A 27,446-nucleotide genomic window follows, 5' to 3' on the forward strand; every position below is an offset into this window, starting at 1 on the left:
CTAAGTCGTGCTTTACAAGACAAGTGTAGGAGGCGGGGTCCCGCGGTGAGGGACGGAAAAGCCGTGGAATAAAGGCGGAGAGGCTAGAGAGAGGTGGCGAGTTGGAATAAAGGGTATCGCGAGGAAGAAGGAGGCAGAAAAGGGCGAGAAGGAAGGGCGAGGGAAGAAGCCAACAGAAGAGAGCGAGAGAGAAGGTATAACGCATTGTAAATTGAATCTGAAGGCTGACCAGATGGGCGCTGTCATGGTGGCACGAGCGCCACTATTTCATCCGTCCTGACACTTCTCGAGTGGCCTGACCAAACGAAGGAAAATGATTGCGCCCGACCGAGGACTCGTCTTCCGGCTTAGAAATCTAGCTGCGATCACACCCCTAACCCATTATCCTCGCCCACGTGCTCGTTTCCGCGTAATATCTTCGGACTCTGACAGGACAAATGCGTCCAGCTGGGCACCGCGGGAGGAAGCTAACCGGGCAACCCGTTCAGCCCTCCGCCAAGTCTACCTGACTCTGTCAGTTCTTCCACCGTGAAAGTTCGCGGATTTCGCGTATCGTCCATCTTGGCGAAACACTCGGTCGGCGATCTGACTCGCGACCGTGTCTTGCCGCGATTTCTAATGGATCGGCCGAGCGCCGATGCGTTCGCGTCGTCTTTCATTTTCTCTCGAGCTCCGCCCGGTAAAAAGCCGGGAAACGAATGGCGGACGAGCTGCCGAGCGGACGCCACGCGCATCAACCGGATACGGGATTACAGATTGAAATTTCTCGCCGGGAAAAGGGAGTGTCATTTTCATGGGATTAATTTGAAAACGACGTGGAAATGGGCTCCGGTTTTGGAAATTTCACGGCGATCGAAGAAGCTTCGGATATTTTAGATAAACACAATTCTAGATTAACATAAGCGTAATTTTTCTGGAAAAATTGAAAAATAGAAGATTAATTCGAAACCGAGTTAGAAACTGGCTCGAATTTTTAAGAACGTGGAAAGAATGGAGAAAGTTTTGGACGTTTGAAGTAAGTGCGATTTTAACTGAACGCTGCTGTAATTTCTTTAAAAGAATTGGATTTTCGAAGAGAGCAAGGACAGCGTTATTTACGTAGAGAGATTAATTTGAAAGCGAGTAAGATAAAATGGCTTAACTTTTTAGAAACTCGAGGACAGCTGGCAAAGATTTAAGTATTAGAAATAGGTGTCTGTACAAGTTTTTAAGTAAGTTGAGGCAGGTACGATTTCTTTGGAAGAATTACAGTTTCGGAAGAAAGTAAAGGGAGTGTCATTCGCACGGAGAAATTAATTACCATGCGAGCGAAACAGGCTAGGGTTTTGGAAACCTGAGGAGAATTGAAGAAACATAACTCTAATTGTAAGCTAACGCAAAGGTGATTTATTTGAAAGACCAGACAATGTTACACGATTGGATTTATTACGATACAGAATGTTAGTTGGAATGAAAATTGAATAATTTCTTGAGAACTTAGGACATAACATCTACGATTCTATTGTGCGTCGAAGCCTTGAACTTTCCGTTTGAAATCAGATTCAGATTTACATCGGCAATAAAGTTAAATAAGAAGTAGCGCAACATTAGAATGGTAAACAGGCTTCGACTTACCGGCGATATAGATCTCAAAAATGTTCAGTTTTCTAGTTTCTGAATCAATCATTATCCATCTATTACGCCTACACGCAACATAATATGTTTCCTCGGTAAATCTCACAAAGATCCTAATACCTCTCTTTACGATTGAAATTTGCAATAACGAACGAGGAACATAAAATCGAACAATTTACACCTGCCATTCCCAAGTTACATTCAATAGATGCAGTGCCGTGCAGAAGTATTTGAACGCTTTCAAATTATTGCAAATAGATGTAGAATATTCTATACTTCGAGTGAAACTCTTTAATCTAATTCTCGCGTGTAGTTTTAAGTCAGGCAATCTTATACGGTTAGTAGAGATTCACGGAAATAATGGTTAATATGAATTACTATAAATAAAAGAGTAATACTCGAAGATGCGTGAAAATTGATTTTGCAAAGACACTACAGTTGAGTGACGTTTAATCGCTTTTGTTCGATGTTGGGATCATAAAGCGATTGAAATATGTTTTTACTCGCGTTCTAGAAAACTATACGGATTTTATGAAATTTCAATTATTCGTTAAATAAATAAGCACGGAACTTAGTTACGCGGTTTTCTTTGTTTCAGTCTTTTAGCAGAGCAATTGATCCCAATTACGGCGACAAGTGAAAAAACATTTTTCCGTTATAACGTAGAAAATGCAAAAACAGTATCGATCCTTCTTATTCACGAAGTTCTTATCCACAATTGCGTATAGCTTGGGTTATTTGAATCCAGCTAGGTAATTTTCCTTGTAATTCGGTTATGGACCATTTTTATGCGCTCTACGTCTGTTTGAAAATGTATAACGCAATACCTCTTCGCCGACTCAAACGATCTTATCACGTGGTTATTCAAATCATTTTCTCTTGCCGAACCTGAAGCACGCGATATTTTTTCATTATTTCGTCGTTGCGTTAAAGGCTAACAGTGCCTCGTAATATACACAAGCTCGACTATTCTATGCAGAGTATAAGATGCAATTGAAAAATGTTGAAGCTTAGATAACTCAAATAACCCTGTCCCACCGTGTATATCTCTTTACCGACACCTTTTATTTTCTCCAATGAGTCACTCAGTTTGCGAGGTTTCATATCCATAATTCACGAACGCCCTTTACGTAATTCCACATTGTTAGCCACGTTCTTCGCGTTGGACCGGCGGTCGTAATTCCGCGCGGGAATGCGCGTAAGAGGAAAAAAGTCGCGGGCGCTGAATTACGCGAAAGCTGGCAACGGAAACCCGCGGTCGCGTTCTTGCTTGTTGCAAAACAAGAAAGCCTGCGCGGTTCTGAATCAGCGGCGATTTGTAAATGTCGGAGACACGTCCCATGGGCTCGTAAATATTTTATCGCGCGGCGAATGATTATTTACGCGTTGGCCGACACCTTCTAATCGTGGCCCCTTCTCTTGCAAACGGCGGCGTGTCGTTTTCTTTACAGGCCGCCATCCAATAATTGACATAATCGTTCTTAAACGCTCATCGTTCACCGATCTCACGGAACGGCCAACACAGACGCAACGTTTCAACGATATCGTGCAGCCTGCACGAGGGTAAAAGGAACGGAGGTTCGCGAACCTGGTCATTATCGTCTCTGAAATTGATTTTTCTCCCGTAAATCAGGCAAATTATTCCGAGGCGTCAACACAGAACGTCCCATGGCGGAGCCGCATCGTTTACACGCGAACATTTATAATGCTCGTAATATCACGGACGATCTGTTGGCAGAAGTAGCGGATGAGGTTTTAGTGCAATCTTTGATGTAGTTTGACTTTTATGGAAGTAACAGCATAAAGCTGAGGCAAAGTTGTCGAGTGAGTCGTCCGATGATTAGAGAATTATGGTTGAGATATTTATTTCGACTGGAATTGTGGTAATAACTTATTACTGATAAATAGTCGGAATATTATCATGGCAAGCTTGACACAGAAGCATAGCGAATATGGTATATTAATCATAAGATGATTTCCATATCTTTATATCATATGTAAGAAATTATTTCGCAAATGGAAAGCAAGACGCGATAAGAGGAATAATAGATTTGAACTCGTCGTTAAACTTATCATTTCTCTACTGATCGTAATAAACGATTGCTACATATCTACTTGGATTCACAAATTTCATTTTCCATGACAAGCGCTTATTATTTAAATCGAGCGGATATATCCATCGGACATAGACATCGAAACACGGTTAACATTATTTTATTTGAAGATCACCTGTCTGCAAAGTGACAGCAGGTAATCGTTGGATCGCGCGACATCGAACTGGGACAAAATTAAATTTCACCTAAGACGGTGTATCGAAGAAGGAGGGAACGGAAACTGGTCGCTCGTAATATTTTCACCAGTCGTCGAGAGTTGCCACCTTATCGGCCGAATGAATGCCGCCCTAATGAAAACCGGCCCCCCGACTAAAGCGAGCTGATGCTTTAATTAAGCACACTTAAGATCGCGAAGATTCCAGGTTGTTCTGGTTCTGGAAGCCGGTCGGGAACCAGCCTGTGGCTTGTCCTCTTGTTTCGTCCCGCGAGTTATCCGTCTTCCTTCAGCGTCTTCCTCGATCCCGCTGACTCCCTGGCTCTCTCCTCGTCTCTCACGAACATCCTCCGCTCGAAGCAATTACTCAGGAACGAAGGTTCTTGCATTCTCGGATCCCGTGGCACCCCGTTCTTATTGCAGCTTGATAAAGTGGCCATGGCATTAACTTCTCTTCCGAGTCGCGCTATCGGGACACCGCAAATAACGTACGAGCCGATCGTATTTTCCCGCCTGTGACAGAGAGATCGAATCGGGAACCGCGGCCGATGATCGATGATCTGGTCTCCGGATGCCGACGTGGAATAATCGCAGGAAAGTGGAACCGACCAGAGATCCCGCCACGAGCCTCAACCGTGCCGAAGATTAAATGCAAAACGACCAGCTGCTCGCTCGCCATTGTTTGCGTTAGATTTGCTTTATTTCCGCGGAAATATTCGGCTGGTTAGAAAGTCACGTAACCTTTGTCGACGCTGTATTTCATTAATTTACGCGTCACGGTATTGTTGTTGTATTTATAAAACAATGTTGTGGTTATATAACTTTTGTCGAACTAAGATTTTCGTTAAATAGTCTATGCACCTGGTTTCTTTTGATGATTTTCCAAAGAATTCTTCCTCCCATTTAGCAAGCGTTTGCTTCAAGTGGTTTTTGTAGAATTGTATGTTATTCTGTTTCTTGTCATTAAGATTTATAACATTTCCGCTGAGATTTTATAATTTTTAATACGCTCGTCGTTAATGCCCACACGATGTCCAAAATTGTTTCGTTGAAAAGCATCTTTTCTATTAGTCAATGAAAGATAAACTGTTTATCAATGTAGGAATCTATTTCGTAGAGTTGGTCTTTAGAAAACTTGTACGTGAATTTCCAGCATTTATAAAACTATAACAATATGATAATATATTACATTTCAAACTTGATGCTATTTTTGATAAAGACGATTTTTAGTGTCTTCGATATATTTTCGTTCTGTTGGACCTATGGTCCGTTACGAGGTGATTTCGCTGGCCCATAATGTCTTTCAATCATTTATTATTATTATTTTCTCCCGTGTTATAGAAGCTTTCGATATAAAATGCAGAGTGACTTAATCAAACGAATCTGCACTCGTTTTGGTTTAAAATATTTACGAAGGAACCTGTCTAACTCTGTTTAACAATTACTTTAACACTTTCCAAGAACCAGACCTCAGAATTTCAAATCTGTTACGCACTGATTAAACAGAAATGTAACAGGCAATAAATCATTTATGATCAACGTAGATGTCTTCCATAGAATTTTTATTGGGAAATCTATATGGGACCTTTTTCTAACAACGATAAAGATATAACAACATGATAATACGATACGTTGCAGTCGAAACTTATCACCGATCTTAACAACATAAAATCGTATCTTGCTAAATCTATTCGAATCAAAGATCTTTGGTATCGATGACGCGACTAACGTTGGAGGAAAATACAATCATTGAAAGGAGAAATGGCAAGAAGTTGCAGAGGCATTAAATCACGAACGAATAATATTTCGCCAGAAGCAGGAAGAGACTATCTTCGGTTTAATATCGAAGTTGGCCAGAGATGATGGACGATCAAGACGAGCTTCGATGACACTGCTAGATCGGACGAAAGCCACGCTCGCGGAAGAGTTTCTTACTGAGAGATAAGAGAGAAGAAAAGTCGTTGGCCATTTTAGATAAAAAGAATGGCCGAAGGAGAATCGTATGTCGCCATAGATGATCGATGTCCCGTCGGCTAATTCATAATGCAAAATTATTGCCGCACGATACGTACGACAAGTTTGTTCTGAAACGGGCAGTGTCGCTTTTTGCCGGAACTCTTCGCTAGTGGATCAGAATTCAGATGGTGGTAGGATGATGGACAGCCATGACCGGTACGGATGGCACCTACAACGTCTCCAGGTTCGCATTTGGAAGATTTTATCGTAATCTGATTGGAAAAAGAACAGCATTACCCTGGAAGGTTACCGATGTAGACGAAGAAAGATGAATGTTGCAGAAGAGGATGAATATGAAAGGATTACAGTTGGTAAGTAGTGTTTCAAGTTTTATCGTGGAGGAGCAACATACATGCCGGAAGTAAAAAGTTTGAAGATGGCGACATTAATGCCTTTGGAATTCTATGTAACTTATTATATTAAAATAAATAATTGATACGTCGCGAGCAGTAATAATGATAAATAGGAAGTATAATAATGGTTGAAAATCATAGCGGCGTACCTATGTCGCTGCTATTTTTCATGAAACGCTGTTTCGTTTTTACCGTTCTGAGAAGATACAACGCGTATTTTTTGAAAATTAAGAAAGACGTGTCGCAACGCAGAATAAAATTACGGTTTAGCTTAATTAAAAGAGTAATCCTTTGGAGGGTTGTGAAATAATTTATATTCGAACGAAGCTGACTTATGGCACAGTGACTTTTCTGCCCACCGCGTAAATAACAAATTTATTTTATTACATCGTATGAAAATCGTTCTCTGGTACATTAACCGTAATTAGCGAAACTTCTTACATCTTTTGGAACAATTTCTTCAAATCAATCCTTCGATCTCTCGTTTCCGATGTAGGAATTAACCCTAAAATTTCGGAGCAACGGTAAAAATAATTAAAATGAGAAACACGTTATTCTTGTTACCGTACGGTTACTAAAGAATGGAAGAATCTTTAGAAATATCGATCAATGGGTTGTGTTGACTTCAACTGGACAGACAACTAGATTTTAAAGATGGCTCCATCATTAAAGACGGACGAGCGTGCAGAATATCGTTTCTGAGCTCCTCGTAGCCGTAACCTCATTTACACTTAAAGGAGCCTGCAGCAGAGCAAAAGGAGTATCCTGCATATTTAAAGTACAGTTTAAAGGACGAACAATGGCACTGCCACCATATGATGGCACCGTATTGTGTGGGGGCTTCTTTTTCTTACTCGTTTTTAGGGGCGTTGCTATTACGGATGCATGAACTTGTTTTACTAGAGACAGTTAACAAACGTCTCCCCGGCCATCTTTCTCGGTCTAATACTTTCGAGGATTCGCAACGTACCTAGGGTGAATGAATTTTGCAGGGCATTAAGCAACATTTTTGTCTGTTTTAAATATTTATCGTGGGAAATAATAATAAGAACTGGTTCCTCGGAGTACCACCCTTTGTAAGATTCGTTCTTTAAGTTCCATCGACTTGAAATCGAGCTGATATTATCATTTTGCTGCCTTTTCTTTCTCTATTCAAGTTAGACGGTGAAAGAGAGAATATCGCAAGAAATTTCTATAGAACCTGTCCTTCGTCGTTATTTAAGAAATCCTATGCTTATTGTTAGATAAAACTTCTTCTCTCGTCCAGATTTGAATTTGTAAGTAGTTAGAGATTAAAAATGAAATATTTGTCATTCTCGGAAACTCTTTTTATATATTCTGTACGATACATTCGATGTATGGAAATATCTGAAAATAATAAGACGATCCTAAATTAAAACACGATCTTCGCCTTCTTTCTAGCAAAGAAAATTTAACGTAAAAATTTGCTTAATATGCAAATATTCGAGTAATTTAATGTTTGCAGCAATACGTACAAAATTTCCAAAAGATCTTTAAAGAATGAATTTAGATTTTTACCACCACCCTGCATCTGCAATGGCGGCCATTAGGCGACAGCCATTTTTACCTACCTACCACTCCACCAGTACCATCAACCCCCATAATACCTATATCTCGATCATTCATCTAATAACTAATCCACCGAACAGCGTTTAATTTACTCGCTTAAACAAGATCTCTTGTTCTCTCCAAACTCATTAACCACGTCGTCTACTACCACCACCTTCACGTTGGACTTATCGATTTTTTCGGTTGCACCTTCTCTTATTTTCCCCTCTTTATGAACAGAGTCCGGGAACGTAATGAACACGTTGCTGGGCCACCCGCACAGAGCGACGTGAGGGCGCTGTAGCGGCTATTCTGTAAACTGGAGGACTGCACCTTAGCGAAAAGGGTTGGTTCGGAGGAGGGTGGAGGGTCTCTGGAAGGAAGGAATAATCCGCGGGCTTCCATTGTCTCCGACGTGCCTTACCGTACGAGTATTTTTCTGCCGGCGCGAGTCGAGAACACCAAAAACGACCATATCGCCCGCGTAGCTATTGTTTAGGGAGTATATCGACCGATATGATTTAAAGACCTTGACGTAGAAAGCGGAGACGCTACCTGGACCCTTACGGAGGCCTCTTGTTCCGCAGTGGTTCTCAAGATAGCAAGTGCAGATTCTTTGTTTTTTGGAATGTATAACCATTTGAGATTAGGTAAAATCTTGCAACGTATTTATTTGTGAGATTAGCCAGAATTTTGTAATGTGACGCATAATTATATTTAGATAGCCAGCATTTTGTAACTCGTTACGTAAATGTGCCTATAGGACTGCGTATATTGGACGAATAGAGTAAGATTATTTCATCTGTGTGAAATGTGAGATTGAAGAGACAAGGTAATCAAGTCGTGGCTTTATCAGAAAAATTGGAGATTCTTTGGAAATATTGTTTGCCATTAACTGACGAAGATGAAACATATGTTCGAGAAACTTTGGATAACGAAATAAAATAATATCGTGGATTCTTCGTATATCTTTATTTTTCGATTTCGTTGCTTACAATTGAACAGAGTGAGACGAGAAACGTACAGATATCTAGAAATATTTACGATGTCTTTCTTACGAGTCACTGAGTTATTATCGGATCTTCATCGATGTAAATCTTCTAAAAGACAATCAAAGAGTTTCAGTAGTTAAAAATCGTATATTGGACTTTATTAGAAATTCCGTTTCTATATTTATTATACAAACAAACTGCTCGAATATATATTTTATATAATCACATAAAATTTCATCAAATTAATTCTTCGTAATAAAACAAAGTCGCCTTGTAAATCAAATAGCACCAACGGTTCATAAAATATCCAATCCTCCTCGTTCTTCCATTTTAACTTATATATATGTACCTATTATTTTTTCTCCAAGCAAAACAGCAAGAACAGCAGCAAGAACAAACCGCAAAAAAGTTCCTTACAACTCGAAGACTGAAATACCGTCTAAGGCGAGAATTGCTGCTCGTTCGCTACAGCGTAATACCAATCAGACGGTGAAAACTGCAAATCGAAGGAACGTAGGAGCACACCACTGGAATTGGGTATTAGGCGGAAGCATCGTTTATGAATGCGCACCTGGTCGTTCCGATCGTCGACTCCGCGACTCACGTATGCCGGGACTGCGACGAAATATTCGGTTCACCGTTTCGTTAAGATTCCTACCGCACTTGAGACGCGATCGGTTTTTGTCGGGAGCTACGCGGAATTCCGGCAGATAACCGTAGCTGTGGTCGGCGGGACGGTATCGTTCGAATAGGTCGTCTTTTATGGTAAGACCGCGGCGCGCTCGATATTAGTCGATCGCATCGATAAAGCGCGGATTGCAACGCGGGGAACGAGTGGAAGCGATGCGAGGCTCGTACCTGCGGATATATCTGACTGGAGACGGGAGATAGGCGAGTCGGTATGCGCGAGTGGTCGCGCCAGAGACGCGGCAAAACGAACAATATCCGTGGCCGTACGAGGGCTGATTTGTGTCACGAAGAACCGTGTTCTCGGAACCGTGACGAGATAAATTGGCCGCGCACGGACCGCTTACGAAGACGCGTGTTTAACTATATAGGCGAACTGAACCAGTAAAACAGCCCGAAGCAGGAATTTTTGAAAACGTTATAATGTAACCAACCACCTTTTCTTTCCTTTCTTGAGGATTTTCCATATCAGTTGCGCGCAGACTACCTCCGTACGCATATTTATTACTTTTTCGTTCTACCAAGCTCATGTTAATGTTCAATCGTGTTTTCTTTTGTATACAACAAATTGTCGTTTAGTTGCTGTTATTTGGTTTACAGCATAAATCAGGGAATTCGAAATCGAGATATTGCGAATAAAAAGTTGAACCGTAAAATATTCATTGCGATATTCCGATATTGGTAAGATACTCTTTTACACCATTCTGTTTCTCTCAAACTTTGAGTACTTTTAGACATTAAATGAAACTGACCTTTTCTATGTTATAACGAAACAGTATGTACGGTGGCAAATTTGATATATTGTGGTGAAATTTGTAAACTGTAAGCAGAGACGCAGAAGCACGTGTTGGAGGAAACAGGCAGACATTTCCAACATTTTCTTTAATTATCGATAACTCGAACACGCACAGGGGAGATTATTGTGTTCATACGACATTTTTTTTATCTATTATAATGCGTGGATTCACACCCTGTCGGAGTGCAGGTATCGACATGCATTTATGAATAATCCTCCGTAAGACACTTGTTACTAGCTAGAAACTCTATAACTCTAACGTGGATATGCTTGCTACGCTCATTCAATTTTCGACTGAACTGAATTGTCCGCGTATCATCCTCGTCTCATCAGGACCATCCTTATCCTTAATGAGTCGCGCTCTATCGATATATCGGTGCATTCCAATTTCATAAGCGAATGGTCGAAACAGTTGTAAAAGAGGATTTAAAGAAGAAGCGTTTAGCATGGTATTCCGAGGGGACATGGTCGATGAAGCGGCGGACCGGATTCGAGGCAGCGAGCAAATCGGAAAAGAAATCTCGCCGTGGAAACGAAGCATCGAGATCTCTCTCCCGATCTGGTGACGCTGGTTATGCCGCTGCACGTTATACCGCGGGGTAGACCGGCCGTGTAAAAACTTGCTTGATAGAAGAAAAAATCGGCACTCATCTAATGATGCCGTGCGCCTGCCGTGGCTCCGTCATACACCGTACGTAACGAACTGGCCGGTCCCGCAAAAAGTCCTCGCCTTCGCGTCCTAACGCGAATTTAAATCGCAACGCTTCACGATTGTCCGCCGGGGATCGCCGCCCGTTCGACCGGCGAATGCAACGTTGCAATAAATCGCCGTTTCTGTGAAAGATTGTCAGACATGTCCCCGGAGCACGGCCAATTACCTTCTGGAACTAGGAGCACAGGCAATAACTCAAAGCTGAGATGCGTTTCATACCTTTGATAATCCTGCTCTCGATCTTTCAACGGTGGATTTGATCTTTAAACCCAGAAGTTTTGTCTTTATGTTAAGAAGTTTGAGCGTCGCTGAAGAGGAACAGCGTTTTTGAGATGTTGAACAGAGATTGCGTTTCTTCCCATGCAATCGATTTAATGTAATTTCGTGGACACCCTGTGAGCGCTGCTCAACATGGTTTAAGGTATTGCATTAGGTGGTGAAACTTAGGTTACCGATTTTGTCATCGATTTACATTATTTTCAGAGTGAAATTGAAAGCTCGGAGGGATTGAAGCATTAAAGTTTGAAGTACATAGAAACGTAATTGCGATTTTTTAATCAACTTAATTATTTCTATGCAAAGTATAGGTATTTACTAAATATTTATGGTTACATTACTGTTCCGTATCATATTATACCTTTACAAAGGAACCAAGGTTCAATAATTCTTTGTTTAATTAATAATGTATGCAAAAATGCTATATTTATTGAAAGAAAAAATGCCTTTATCAGATCGCATTTTTACAAGAAGGTTAACGACTTCACTAAATCCATCGTTAAATAAATGAAATACATTAACAAGTGTCATTTAGTTTAGAAAAATGGTCCACTTCTTGTTAATCTCCGAGCTAGATAGGAACCTTCGAGGAACTTGTAAATATTTCAAACATAAAACTATCGTTTAAATATCAATTTTCTTAGAAGTAAATCGACGACTTTGTCCCAAAGTCACCTTTACATCTTCTTAATGTTTCATTGAAATTTTATAAATTTACAAGGTTGCATTTTTGAGGATTTCGATAATTCTTCGTCAAATATATCGACAACAGCTTGGTTTTCTCTTTGTATTACATATTTTCTCGCATATCTTTCGCTTTGATTTCTCTGGGTACAATTTCTATACGTTAGAAGTCCCTAGATCTAGCGTTAAACAATTATTCAAATTACGGAAGAGCAAGTACACTGCGGCTACGAAAAGTATTTGCACACCATTGTATTCATTACGTTTATTAATTAATTAGATCCATTCATATTACATTTTATATCACTTGGTAGTATCTTCTTACGACTACAAAACTTTCATATTACAAATATAATATCGCATAAAGTAATGGGATAAGAAAATGCTTCATTAAGGAAGAGAGATATTGTGCGAATACTTTTTACATCCATCGTATTCGTATTTCCATCCGCTTGAAAGTTTCGAGCATTGTGAGCGAAGCTTAACGGTAGAGAACAACGCCAGGACACCGGACACGCGACTCGCATACGAATCCCCGGCAGCGTGAGAGTCCAGGCGTCCCAGTCCCTTTTGCCTCCTGGATTCCTTCTAATTGGGCGCATACGCCGCAGTTGCTTTCTCGTCGAATAGACGGGGCTGACTGCTGCCGTTACTGCATCCCGACGCTTCTTGCGGCACAGCTACAGTTCTCTCTGCTCCGGACGCATCCGTATCTCGAGCAGCGCACACGCTCCGCGTCCACGCTCGCTCCCACGTTTTTTTTAATCAATCACATTGTCTATTGTGCGTTGCAGCTGTTCCAGCGGACCCGGGCTGATTTGAATTTAATGGGCTGACGTGCATAAGCGGCAACAAGGAATCATTAATTACACCGCCCTGAGATTTCTACATCTCCGCCGGCAAAAATGTGACATGCGCGCGGAACAGAAGAGCTGCTGCTGTTGATGTTGCTTCGCTCTTAAATTAAGCCGCGTTATCCGTCGTCGTGTGGAGCATCGATCGATCCATCGATCGGACGGATGCATTTCATTCGGAGTAATGCCGTTTCATTGTTAAACGACGGATTGAAATGACCGCAGAGTACAAGATGAAGAACGAGGATGTGGGATTTTCGAGATTTTTGGTCCTTCAAAGGGTTCGAAGCTTTATTTTCCCTGATGTTGATATTGTGTTTTTTAGAATTTTGGAATAATAGCAGGATGCTCTGTAGAACGATACTGCTGTATCTATTGGTTTAATCATTTTCTATGTTGCGCGGTAGGCTATATTTTTCTCGAGTTTCTTTAACGTTAATAGTATTCTGATGTTATGGTTTAATATTATTTTTATTCTTTTTACTCTGCTTGTTTTTCTATAACAGAATTTTAATAAGCAGATTCTAGGGTTTATTGTTAACTCTAACGCGTATACAATGTCGCGAACTAAATATCCGCAAGTTTTGTATAGCACACATTCTGAGAACCAAGTATAAAGTTAAAAAACATTGTTTCTACAGTCCTTCGTAAGTTTCTACGGATCCTCTATCGTGATAATAAATCAATTTTGAGAACAAGAAATTATGTACTTCCGTTTTTACATCTCGAATCTATTTCAATTTTTTTCATTTAATCGTTCCCACCGGATTTTATCCCAAATTACGCAATGCCATTTTACATGTTATTAAACTTTTCACAAATTCTGAATTAAATATCGTACATGAGATTCTCCAATTCTCCAATACAGTTCAGATCTCTACGCTCTAAACCCCATAGATACAATAAAATCCTCCAACTGTATTTGTTTCTCCGAACGAATAGTTTAACTTGCGTATTTTAATCATAAATTAAATTATTCACAATGGTAATTCCTCATTGATTTGTTTAAATTCAAAATACAACGTCGCCTACTTCCGACGCGTACGACATGAACTCAAAGTGAATTACACGCGCGTCGAATCTCGCGCGAAAATTAATTAGCGGCAATCGCGATCGACGCGTGAAGAAAAAACTGTCAGTTGAATCGAAGCCGAAGCGAAATCGCGAAGAACCGTGTAATAGGATTTTTTTGCGGATATAAGCCGCTGTGGGCAACTATGGAAAACAACTTGCCGATTACCCCCGGTCTACGGTATATGGTATCGTTGGAATCTCGCGTGTCGTATCTGGCACGTGGACGCTCCTCGAACGATCGTCTCCTCGCATGACCATTTCAGGAAATTACCTTGTTCCGCACGTTTTCATTTTTTACGCTGCGTATCCTGGAATCCCCCACGAGATTGCAAAAAACCGGAGCATTCCGCGTGTTCGTTTAGAAGCAGACTTTTCATTCGTCGCACGACCAATTCCGCGATATTCGTGATTTTGTCAGTTCCGACCGATAGCCAAGCTGCAGTGAATATTTATTTTTTGTACAATTTTCGTTACTCGTTTCTATTTTTTTTTTTTTTTTTTTTTTTTTTTTTTTTTTTTTTTTTTTTTTTTTTTTTTTTTTTTTTTTTTTTTTTTTTTTTTTTTTTGGATATCATATTGTGCGAAGTGAAGACGAAATGGCACGATAGATTTTTAATTTAGATTTTGATTTTAATCGGAATCTGATTAAAATTTAGATTGGGTATTTCTGAGAATTTGAGATCGAGTTTCGTGATAAGAAACCTCGCCGCGTTTTCCCAATTTTTGTATCTCAGTCTCAAACTCGCATCAATGAATAAAAGGATTTATGCATTAAATTGCTACGTAAAATTCTACGTACGAGTAACGATTTTTCAATTCTATCCTTCAACTCAAGGAAACGTTTAACAATGACAAGATACGATCGGGTAGAAAACGATCCAAAGTGCGCGGCAGGATTAAAATTTTAACGTCACTATTTATCCAATATATATGTAGACTTATCCGATTTTTCTGAAAGCGTAGTTCCTTCTTCCAAGATTTCTGTAGGAAGTTACGAACGATATCAAGACACGTAGAATGTCGTGGGGAATTTCCTTATGTTCTTGAAATTCTTAAATTTTTTCCAAACGTTTTAATTCTCGAAAGCTATGCTGCTGGATATCATACGCATTTTTAATTCGTGAAACTTTACCATGTGGTTGCATATCCGATGATATTCACAGAATGCAGTTTTTGAATATGTAGCCAAGATAAGAGTCGAAGTTTGCAACATATCGAAACAAAGCGACGACTTACGCCTAACGAGAATAATTTTAATCCATACATCTCGCAAATAACATCGTAATCATCGTCTAAGAGACAATTTTCCAATCTTTTGCAAACTGAATCTCTCGATGATAAATCATAAAATTCCTGAAAATCTCTTCACTCTTATTCCAATATATCACTGATTACCGAAGCGAATTTACTCACAGTGAACTCCTGCAGTGAACGAAACCGTAAAACGTTCACCTCCATACCTTGTAACATTTAACAAGCTCGATAAACGGATCACCATTCGACCGATTAAACATGCGACCACCCACTGATACCGGTTCGCCATGATGGTGCTTCTTATCAACGGACCAAAACGTGAACTCACTGATCGTTAATTTATCGTCGGGTAGCTTCGTTGCGCGCGTTATCCCTCGAATCGACCAGAGGTTACACAGCCGTGGCAGCGTGTCGCGTATCACAAAGACTGAAAAAGATGTATCGCGTATTACGCGAATGGTTCGAGACCGGTAGAACCGGACCATGCGTATTTATACAGGGGGTTTCAGCGGGGCTGCGCTGTTTTATGGTTGTAGGACAGTCGGTGGATGATCGAAACGCAGCCCTGGGGTGTTTCTGCGCAGGAACGCCTGACAAGATGGCGGCAGAACATAGCCATAGTTCTGTACGACGTCGGTGTATGCCTCTTGTTCTCCCCCCGAAGGTAACGAGCAACGTGTAATCTCGCTAAACTATGTGGCCGGATTGATTCCTGGCATTGGCCGCTCGTAAATTCAACGATCCTCTGTGCTTATCGCGTCACACGACCGTCTTCTCGTGCCACGACTACAGGGAAATGGTTCGTCCGTACCAATCTCTCTTGATACAGCCAGACAAGAGAGAAAGAGGTAGAGAGAGAGAGAGAGAGAGAGAGAGAGAGGCGTTCGTATAGGTGGTTGATGCGTCTCGCAAAAAGGTATACTTGCCATTCACGTTGCGTTTGGGGACTGTTCAGGCGGAGTTTGCCATCCACCGTCGCTGCAATTGCCCGGTAAAGCGTAGAAATGAAAGTTCGATGGGCGACGGGCGTTGGTTCGGTTTCCGCGATAAAGACAGAGACATGTTTCCGGAGCAACGCGTAAAATGGCAAGGAATAAGGAGACGAGTGAGGCTTTTTCGAATAAAATTAGGATTATCGTTGGGGTAGTTCTCTATCATGTTGAATTTGAGATGGGAATTTATGTTTCAGGGACTGTTGTATTACAGGTTTGAATTGTTTATCGAGAAGGTGTTTATAGAGTCTAAAAGTAAAGAATATTTTTCTGCTTCATAATCGATTACTTTGGTTGCATCACGTACATCGATGGGAATTATCGCGTAGTGAAACTAATTTGGAAATTTAACACAGTATGATCAAATTATTGAATTGTCGAATACGTGTCTAAATATTGCGACTATCATGCCCATCATTTATAATGGAAATATAAAAAATCGTGGAACTGTTTTTGAAGCTACTATCGTTTCTTACTTGTAATTTTGTATTTAGATCTAAGAGCTAAGAATATTAAAGACGTGCGACACGTAGGAAAGTAAGGGATTAGCAAGATCCTCGAAAAATATTAATGCATATCCTTCCTCTCTTATGTTAGATTAATTTCCATTATGAATTTTTATTACGAATCTAAATAACCAATTTAATCTGTCGACCGAAATTACAAACGTTTAAGATATTTCAAAGAATATTTGTATAATACTATTCAAGTAAAATAGAGAAGAACATTCTTACTTCTGTTGCATATCGATTAGAATAAGTGTAGGAAAGAGGCTGCATATATTAAAAGACTTATACCGTTCTAAAAACTTTATAGTAGACAATTTTTACAAGCGTAGATATTACAAGTACCATAGAACGCCTTGCACCGTTATTTCCACTCAAATAAATTAGATTCAATATATATACGATAGAATAGATGAAATCTTTGTTAAAGGATCAAAGATGAAATTTGCCCCGAAAGAATACCCATAACATTACTCGACACTTGTCAAATATATCAGGACTTATCTTCACCAACATTCTTCTTTCCTCTTCTTAATATCGTAGAAAATACCATCTTTCTCATAAAACTGCTTTTCACAGAATTTAGATATTTCCAAGCGCGTTTCGTTTTCATTCTCACGTGCCCGCATGAAAAAAACGCGCAAACCACGCAGCCACTAGCTGTTCGTGGTTGAAGTCTCTTGCGTTAATTTACGCGAACAGCAGTCACCGTGCTCGGCTGAATCGTCGTTAATCAGCGCGCATTTTTGCATGTCCTCGAATTTATTCGCGGACCTAGCCGCCTCGCTTAGAACGCCGCAAGAATTCGCAAGCGATGAAGCGAGCCGCTCGCTGACATTGTGGCCAATAATTATGACAAACTCCGTCCCGCTTATCAGCCCAAGATACTGTCTGTCAGCTGTACCGGTGCGGCGTGCCACGGTTAAACGGATTAAGGTTCACTATACGTACGGCTTGGCTGGTTGACTTTTTTAAGACTCGCGACCTTTGCTTCTCGCGTTCGGCCCGGTTACCCGTGTCCCGTCGCTGATTCTGAAATATGGCGATCCTTCCTTCTTCTGAGCTTTTCCCACCGCTAGGTGAGGCCAAGGAACGAGCGGACACCGAGCGATCTTTTGCTAGAAGCTGAGTAACATCGTTACGCGAACTGGGCTTGTAGTTGTTTGATTAAATGGATGCTTCGGTTGTTTGGGAATTAATAGAAATTAATGAATACGTTGAGATAGAATTTAAATGCGTTAAAACGACAGTTGTGAGAGGATTTTAAACACTTGAGCAAAAATGTAAAGATCTATGATAATATGAATATTAGTTAGAGTTCAGATTTCTCGACAGATGGTCTGCAATTAGAGATTAACTTTAATTTTTAATTCGATTTCCTTTCACTCTTTATAGGCAATTTTCACGAAGATACGAAACGATTGCTTAGATATATAAGGACTTTGTTTTTCGTTTTCATAGGGAAGATTCGTTATTTCTGAAATGCATGAAATGGGACGTTGCGGGAGAAATTGAAGGATTTCGGAAGGGATAAAGCAAATATTTTAAGGTAATATAAGGAAAAATAAATAAAAATATTTGATTACGAGAGATCATAGCTGTTGAATGAAGTAGTTAAATCGTTTAATTAAGTATCGAGAATCTCGACATTACAAAATATTCAGGCTTCGTTCCTACGGAATTTCTCACTACGTAAAAATTAGTGTCTCTTTTTTAAAGAAGTTTTCAGTCAAAATAAAAAACAGAAAATCTGTAAACGATGAAGGAATACATAATATTTTTATACTAATAAATATTCAAGGGAATATCAAGTTTCTTTTATAACTTTTCGCCATCCTTCTTATTAATTGCATTCATTGCATCTCTCCCATCGAAATAGCATCTCCGTTGATTACAATCATCGTGGAATCGGTCATTAACGAGTGCTCTGTCTGCTACACCTATTACAGAAGATGAAAGCACAAAGTATCAAGTTTAAACAAGCCTTCGATAATTAAATTTTCAATGACAAAGAGAGAAAGAGGAAGAAAAACCGATAGAATTCGTAGAATCGACGAAACATCGATTTGTCTCTGATCCAATTAAGGAAAGAAATCCGATGCATTATGGATGATTTGCAGTTACGCCGAGGTCAATTCTCGCTGACGACTGTCTACGAATCGTTAAAGTTTTATTGCATTCTTATTGCTGGCTAATTGAAGCTTCCCTTGGAATGTGTATGATCGAAAGATGGCAATCTGGTCGTTTATGAGCAGCACGTACTTGTCCATGTGCTAAGTCGAGAATTAATGTCGGCATTATCGTGGAAATGAAGACTTTGTACGAAGCTGCGCTTTAAAACTTTCATACATTCTATTCTTATCTTCTCCGCGGCGACTGTTTATGCCCTTTGCCATGAGTAATATTGCATTAGGCGATGGCATAACCGCGTTGTAAAAACTTGAACATAGTTCTTTGGCGTAATTCATCGCGGAAAGATCGTACTTAAGTCTGTACTATCGCGAAGATTAATAAGGTGAATTATCAGGCTAAATATGAATGAAAAACTTTAAGATCTTCTTCTCGTTATTTTCTTTATTACTTGCTCGTTATCTTGCCTCATTTTTATGTTAATAATCGCATAGAGTTATTTCCTGGCACAATAAGAAAAAGTGTTATTTTAAAATGGAACGTTAACTTCCTAGAAAATTTTTAATTAAAGTGTCGTTGATATCGATAAATTTGCATACATTCTTCGTCGAATTTACATCTGTTTATCATGAAGCTGTGTCAGACTTCTTTTATCAGACAACTCACAGATTATTTCCATATTCTACGATCACTGACGATCCACTGTGTTTCCCAAACGCGTAACGAAATTCAAAGAAAATTCAAAAAAGAAAATGTACGTTTCCAATTCCTCGTATAAAACAGAATTTTATAAAATGGGAATGCCACTATTTCGTTAATTTTCAGCCATTGCAAATTCTTCCTCGAACGAATCACAATACTCGATCGAAAGGTATCTGTTCCTGCAATTGGACGATTCACAGAACCGTCGTATGCAATCGACGATTTTTATAAGAAACCGAAATTTTGTGGAAGAACGCTTCGTAGAAATGTAAGATCGAACCAGGAAGTCTACAAATAGAATAGAATTCCTTTCGAAATCGTAAACGCAAAAGGAACGAAGAAGCGCGTGATACGGTTTCGACAAATCTCTACAAATCCTACGGTAGAAGATGCAAACGGAGGTCGTACAGGTGTTCGGGCCCAGTTACGACAGGTATTCTGTTCCATCCTGCCCCATATCGGACATAAATCGCCGGGACTTGACGTCGTCTTTGAAAGGGCGCCTTAAAATTTATCGCCCGATAAAGAAGATGGCGGTATTCTACGGTGGAACGAGACCAGCCTCTGAAACGCCATTCCACACGCGTATTTCACACAGTTACATAAAATCTGTAGCAGGTAGGCGCGAGTATGCAACTGGATCGATACCACGGCCGAAGGATCTCTTTACGACTCGCGCGCGATCGATCACTTTTCACCGTGAAGCGGAAATGAACGGGACACGCGATTGATCTTTCGCCAACAGCTTCGCTTTACGATTGTTCGTTCAGGTTTGAGGCAAACGACGATATTTGTCTTTCTGGAAGGAATGGAAGTTGCGTTTGATTCTTCTTTCTGCGTGTTTCTATGGCGTTAAAAGCGCCGTTTGTTTCTCGCAGCTTTGAGTAAAAAGAAAGGTAAACACATTTTAGTCGATGATACGAACGATTGATTCAACAGCCACGATGGTTACAAAGTTGTTGATGGGTCGTGTCGTCGTAGATTGGTTCTTCTAACACCATGAAAGGTGATTATTAACTTACCTATCTAAGAAGAAATTAGGAGCTAGAGTAGAATACACGAAAAAGATTGAAAGCTGTTGTTGATATTTACGAGCGATCGATAAAGAAATCGAAATCGAAGTACTTTTTGAAGTTGACGAGCTGGTGTTTTCTTCCGTTTGATCTTGTATCAATTTTCTGTTAGGTCTTTTATGAATCGGGGATGCACAGTGGATCCTTGTCGTAATTCTTGGATTAAAACGAAACAAAGTAATTTCTTTGTAAAAATTAGTCGGCAGTTATTTGTTTTATATTCAACTAAATATAATATAGCAACATAAAATATGCAATATAATAGCACATCAACTAAAAAATACCTGCCATTCTCAAATTGAACAATTACCTACGCCATTAGCAATTTCGACAAAACGACTGCAAAGATATCCATTGAACCTCATCGCCAGTCCAAAACAATTCACACGTACGATCAAAAACACAAGTAGCTAAATGAACACCCAAAAACTATAATTCTTCGACCGATCTCTACCTTCAAACGTATCAATCACCCCGTACTATTAATATCAGCAGCAAAACATTTCTCTTTCGACGCGAAAAGAGAAGAACTCGCGGTAGAAAATGAGCAGTGGAGTTCGATCAAGGTGCAGGCAACGCGATGATCTAAAGACCATGAAATCACGAATTTATCAATCATCATCTCCACCGGAAACAAAAAGAAAAGCAACGTGTCGATATTTGCCAGTCTCTACGAGCAGGCCGATATACAGGGTGTCTCCTACTTTTGCGATCAACCTGTAGAAATATAATCTACAAGCGAAAATAAGAGGAAATTTTCACACGGAACTTTGTTGTAAACGCTTTGTTACAAAGTAAATAAATCGATATTGAACGCAGTGAGAAATATGTCCATAAAGATAGATTCACTGTTACAGAACATAGAAAATCGTAGTAGATAGAATAAAAAGTGACTACTCGGGAAGAATTAATACAACGAATTGATAACCTTGTTACTGATATTTAATCAAATTTTCAAGAAATTCGAAACGTAACGAATTCCATGCTACGTCGATGTCGACGTTGTAGCAACGTACCATGACAACATGCTGCGCGATCAGAGTTTAACCACCTAAGCAGCTGTGATTGCTTATAGCATGCAGTACTGAAAATGAAGCAAAGTAGCTATAGCATAGTTAGGTTACTTATATATATATATAGAAATAATGTAGAATCTATCGAGGCTGAATTCGATCTTCTTTTTACTTTTACTCGCAAATTATGCTCCTATCGTTTAGCCGAAAAAAAGAGGAAACATCTTGTATATTATTTTGTTGCAAGAGGATGCAAGTGCATCATGTTGGACTACGCGCAGAGATTTGTGGTGGCCGACAACAAGTCGAAGACAAATGCATCGAGCAAACGAATAAAACGTTGCACGAACAAACGTGGCCAGGTGCATCGGTGGGTACGTGACGTAATTGGGTGAGCGAATAGATGAAAATCCTGATCATCGGTACGGAACCGAGCCAATGGCATGGGCCAGTAAACGGTAATAGGTGAGATAGTGGAGGCTTAATGATAGCTTCCTTAATAAGGCGACCTTAGAGAGGAGAAACGATGTTCGTGGCTGTTGCAGGCCTCTCCTCTCGAGAGTCCCTCTCGAGATAATTATTATGAAATGCTACCTACTACGGGGCTACAATCAGACGAACGTGCTTCTGCTTATACACCTGGTTATTTATTTGTTTCTCTATTTAACCGGCACCGGAGGAACGGGAATTCGATTCAATTCACGAGGAAGTCGCTGCTGATGCTTAATACCGGTATCGTTTCCTGGCTAATGCTTTGCCCTTTGCTAATATCGTGGCGATTATGCGTGCTTAATCGATGCTTGCCGGCAAAGGAACGGAATTTTACTCGTCGCTTGTGTTTAGAAAAATATTCATAAAATCCCGTTTCCTAACAATATATTATGAAATTTCAGTGATATCGGAGTTTGATGGAACGGACAAAATCGTAGGAAATGGAGGAATGACGATATTCATTTTTTAAATGTCGTATTATTATAATGTGTATTACTTTTTCATTATTTAAATTGGACATAGATCGATGACTTCGTGTTGATAATAAAGAAAAGAATTTCCAAGTGAAATAGTAGGTGTAGTTGTTTCAATACAAATTTCTGTTACGCAAGATATTTATTATTTGATTAACTTTCAGGCTTCCAAGGAAAACTAATTATAACGTTGATAAAATATTGAAATATTTTTAAAATTATAGACTGTATGCAGTTCATATATTTATTCTAGGTATTTAAACGACTGGAATGAAATCCTTTGCGATCCATAAAAAGTTTCAATCATTTTATCGCGCGAGAATACTCCCATCGGCCACCAAAATTGTCTTAAATAGTAATCGAAGAGACGAAAGAAATAACGATGTTTGTAAACCCTCAAACTACGTTCAAGTATGAAGAGATAAACGACCAACTATCTTATTATTAATTATTTCCAATAACATACGTCTCTATGTTGAAATAAGTAATTGTGACAACCAGTTGGAGAATTACGCTAGTGCAACGTTGATTCGCAATGAAGCTTAATTATTATCTGAAAAGGAAGTTGACCACGTTTAATTGCCATATCGCATATAGCTCCGTATATGTCATAAAGGAACATCGGCACAGTAATTGCATTCTTCAATAATGATAATAATTTCCGATTCCTTGCATTTACGAGTGGATACGGATAGAAAATATGCACTTTCAATACGGGCGGAAGTCACTAGCAGAAATTATGAAAAAAATTTCCACGTCTTTTACCGCTATCAAATTGCTATAAACTCATATCTACAAATTTTCTCCGCCCCTGATAATAAAATAATTTCCAACCTTCAAATAATTTTAAACCGTACTAGGCTATACAATATCCGAATTATAGGATTTATTAGAATTAAAAAAGTTAAAGATCTTCGATAATTGGCGCAAACACAAAAATATAGAAAATAAATAAAACGTCAAGAATAAGTAAAAATAAGTTTTACGACATTTAAAAGGTAAATCACGCTGTTATTCAAACTACATTTCTCTATCAGTATTTACAAGAATATGAATTTTTATAGAAATTCGCAGTCTAGTTACAGTGGCCGCAAAAAGTAGACCAATGGCACATACTGTCGTCAGCCAATGAAGTCCTTTTCGCTGGATTTGGCATTTTCACCTTTACGGCATCTTTGTAGTCGTATGAAAGTACCGGATAATATGAAATTTAATATACTTGGACTTGATCAATTAGTATGTAAATGCTACAACAAATATACTGGCGTACTTTTATAGCCACTCTGTAATATTTAATAGACGAGACAAACCTCTGCTTGGGTTCTGTTTCTTCGCTTCTGTGTTCGTAAACAGGTGACGTCCACAGTCTTACAATAACTTGAGTTAGAAAACTAAGTGAAAAGAAGCTTAAGATCCTTAACGCGGAACGATCAATGTACCATAAACACCATTAACTCTCAGATTGTTCGTTCGCTCTTAAACTCACCAGATAACTCAACAGACAACGCAGCCGCGTTACTAAGACTCTCGCTAAGACGTGTATCATCGTTTAGAATTTCAATTCGCGTTTACGTGGGCTGGCATGTGTTGAAGCTTTCCACGGGGAATTCGATTCGGCGTGGTCTCCAGTCGGAGTTATGCGTTTCATTATCATAGCGCGGCGTAATGCGTGTAAAAGAGGCGAGCACCGAACGGATACTTAGTCGAGGCCGTGGCGCCAGTGGCACGCGTGAATTCCACAGGAACCGTACGAGCTGATAAGCCGTAGCTTTATCGGAATTACGGAGGGAAACGTACACAAGAAGTAAATTGCCGGCGACTGGTTTATTGCGTCCGACCTTTTCAATGCGGACCTACACGAGGGAGTTGCATGAAGGAATAAAGATCGTCGGACTATGAATAGGCGAGCATTTCGAGCGCAGTTTACGAGTCAACTTCTTCCTTTGTCAACCTGCGCTCGCTTTCGTATCGTGCTCGCGACGAAATGGACCTATCCTCGATTTATTCTAGCAACTAGGCTTTAATAAACATTGATGTGCTATAAGGAGATAAAATTTCTTCAGTTTTATGGTCCCCGTATACGCTGTTAACGTTACGTGTGATACGAGCTTGTTACCAGAGTGAAGAAAATTCTTCACATTGTTAAAAGGGAACCTTTAAACCGTTGTGCTGTGACATAAACACAGCGGGTTATGGAAGTCATATAACGAAGAATGTGGAAATTGTTTTATTGTTGGTATTCGTAGCCTGCGAACATTGAGCAGTTTATTGCTACATATAATGCGACGTTATCAATCTCAGTCAGTATAGTCGATAGAACCAATATATCGTGGTAAGCTTGTAAATCGAAGCTTTAAGTAGAGTTATTTATCGTTGTAGGTCTATCAACAGTTGTATAGAGTCCTTTGAATCCCATGCTGCAAAAATCTGTCGTTAGAACTGTATTTTATTAAATATGTTTGGTATTAAATATATGTCGCTTCTTTGTTAAACCATTGGGTTAATAAAAATTAATCTGCAATTGTTCGAAACACTAACTCTGGGTCGTCTAAGATGTTTCAAATAATAATGTATCTTCTATCAATTATCTGTTGATTAACTAGTATTTTCCATTAGCATGTACATCTGATTTGCATACGATTTAAACCCATCGAAGATTGTATCCAATACTTAACATATCTCGTTAGACAATACTCCCTTATAAACAAATAAATTATCGACAAATCACATTAGCAAACAGATAGAAATTCTACCGCCTTCGTACTCCTTTACAGATAACAATAAAATATCTATTGCTTGTATGGTTTGAGAAAAAATCAACGCTCTCTCTCGTATTTTCTTTTTTCTTTTCACGCACGCTATTGATCCGACAAGAAAGAGCATAGCGCGCCGTTGCGTCGAATAAAAGCGGCATTCGAAGAGGTACAAAAGCAAGAGTCTTGATAGCAATACCAGAAACCAAAATAAACATCACGTTTTAGCCGCACCGATCTCGGTTACTTGACGCGAAATCGAAATCCTTTTAATGATACTGGCTACCGGGCGCTAGAATTGTAATTCCAACCAAGTGGCTCTATAGATAACAGCCTTATCGAACTCGTTGCATACAGAAATAGCAAGAAATAATCGCGATCTCGATGCGGTACCGCCACCACCGGAACTTCCATTGTCCATATAGAATCTGTGCGTTGAACTCTTTAAGAAACCAAAGAAAAATGGTGCTCTTAGTAGGACGCGAAATACCACACGGAGCGGTGGCTTATCTGCCACGTCGATCGTCGTTATCCGCACAAAAGGAAGCTGTGCGCGATCGGAAACGTACGACTCGCTTTGGTTCGCGAGTGCTGGCTATCGCCAGAGAGCCTCGAACTAGCCACGAGAACTATGGCTGGAGAGGCATACTACCACTGACCATTCCGGCTGGCCGGAAGAGGAAAAAACGCCGGCTCGTAGCCCGGCGTCGCATAATGCGATGGCACACGTGTGCACAGTGCTTAGGTGCACGCGCGTGCTACGTACGTGTGGGTTCACGCGTACGGAAGCACGCCTCTAGCCGTGCTAAATGAGGGCGAAGCTAATTAGATGGTCCCGCCGGTCGATCCCTTTTCCGTCGCACAATGCGATATAATAATTCGTTCCTCTTTAATTGGCACGGGCCAGCATCGGTATTCCGGCCGAAGAAATCGTAAAGAAAACCATGTGCATCGCCGCGGGAACAGGAGCGGATTTACATGCGAGGAAACCAGCGGGATGCTCAGGATAAACCACGGTTTTATTGTTCCGTGATTGGAATTAGTGGTATTAAAGTAAGCTAGGAGTTTGCGTTTTTAAAGCTACAGTCCTGCTTCCAAGCTTCACGCTCTAAGGATTAGAGTTATTAAGGCTCGAGAGTTTAACGTGTTATTTGTTGCTACCGATGCATACTGTGCGTCCATTCAATTATCGTACACGGTTTCTAAATAGTAGCGCTAAATACCGTGTGTTGAGTTTTTGAGTTTGCGTGTTTCGATAGACTGATATACAGACACAAGTAAAGTAGTAGATAGCGTGTTAAAATAGACATTATTATTTGCAATAAATATCCTTCTGACGAAAAAAAAGTGTAACTAACGGGTAGGCATATTTTAGTAGGTGTGAATGCACTAAGTTCGAAGATTCGAATATATATTTTTATTCGCGCACACGGTAGTTGCAAGTGACAAGCGATTTGAACGTGACGATTTAATTGTACATAAGAAGGAATTATTATTCTTACGGTGAATATTACACAGATATAAACTTAACTAGAAATCGAAGAGATAAATGCACGCACCAAGTGAACAATCAACTTTAAAACCTAAAGTAATAATTTAATTGCAAAGAAAGAAATAAGAGACTAATCCAGTGTATACATTCCAACCATGTTATACTTTGTAGGATTCATAGGATCATTCTTAATTTTTTAAAATAAATCTCAAGAACTTCCTTTAATGTAACCCTCACACTCCAGCTCCATCAGTCAGCCATTTTCATTCGTGCATACGCTCTTCGAATCCTGTAGACAATCTTCTTCCCCATTACCTTAGCCTCCGATCAGCCTAACCGTAATCTTAAACCAAGAAACTGGATCTCGAAAGCAAAGCCAACGCCGCTGTCCACTATACCGAAACAGGTTCGTCGTTTCTCAGCAACGTAAAGGTTCAAGTTCGAGCTCGACAAAATGGCCTCTATGTACGAAATTGTAGTATAAGCTAATTAAATGGATCGATATATTGTCCATCCATCTAGGATATCGTGTACGCGTGCGCGTTGGTCCTCGGAAGAAAGAAACGTAGCTGGAAATGGTCGCTATCTTAACCGACTCGCTGTTTACGAGACTAAGCACGGAGGGTTTATTTAATCGACGATTCTCGAAGATTTTGCAGGAATAAATTGGG

General features: G+C 39.8%; 1 protein-coding gene and 1 long non-coding RNA gene across 3 annotated transcripts in view; one reads left to right on the plus strand and one right to left on the minus strand.

The window, feature by feature from the left end:
• LOC122569134 (protein cortex-like) overlaps window positions 1-27,446 on the plus strand; it is a 255,995-nt gene that overhangs the window by 72,604 nt on the left and 155,945 nt on the right. The window lies entirely within an intron of this gene.
• The window catches only part of LOC122569147, a 138,181-nt gene continuing 129,023 nt past the window's right edge, over window positions 18,289-27,446 (minus strand). Inside the window, exon 4 of the long non-coding RNA XR_006317340.1 lies at window positions 18,289-18,587. This is a non-coding gene — a long non-coding RNA (uncharacterized LOC122569147). The remainder of the gene's footprint in view (window positions 18,588-27,446) is intronic.

Source organism: Bombus pyrosoma, linkage group LG7 (assembly GCF_014825855.1).
Source record: "Bombus pyrosoma isolate SC7728 linkage group LG7, ASM1482585v1, whole genome shotgun sequence".
Classification (NCBI taxonomy): Eukaryota; Metazoa; Arthropoda; class Insecta; order Hymenoptera; family Apidae; genus Bombus; species Bombus pyrosoma.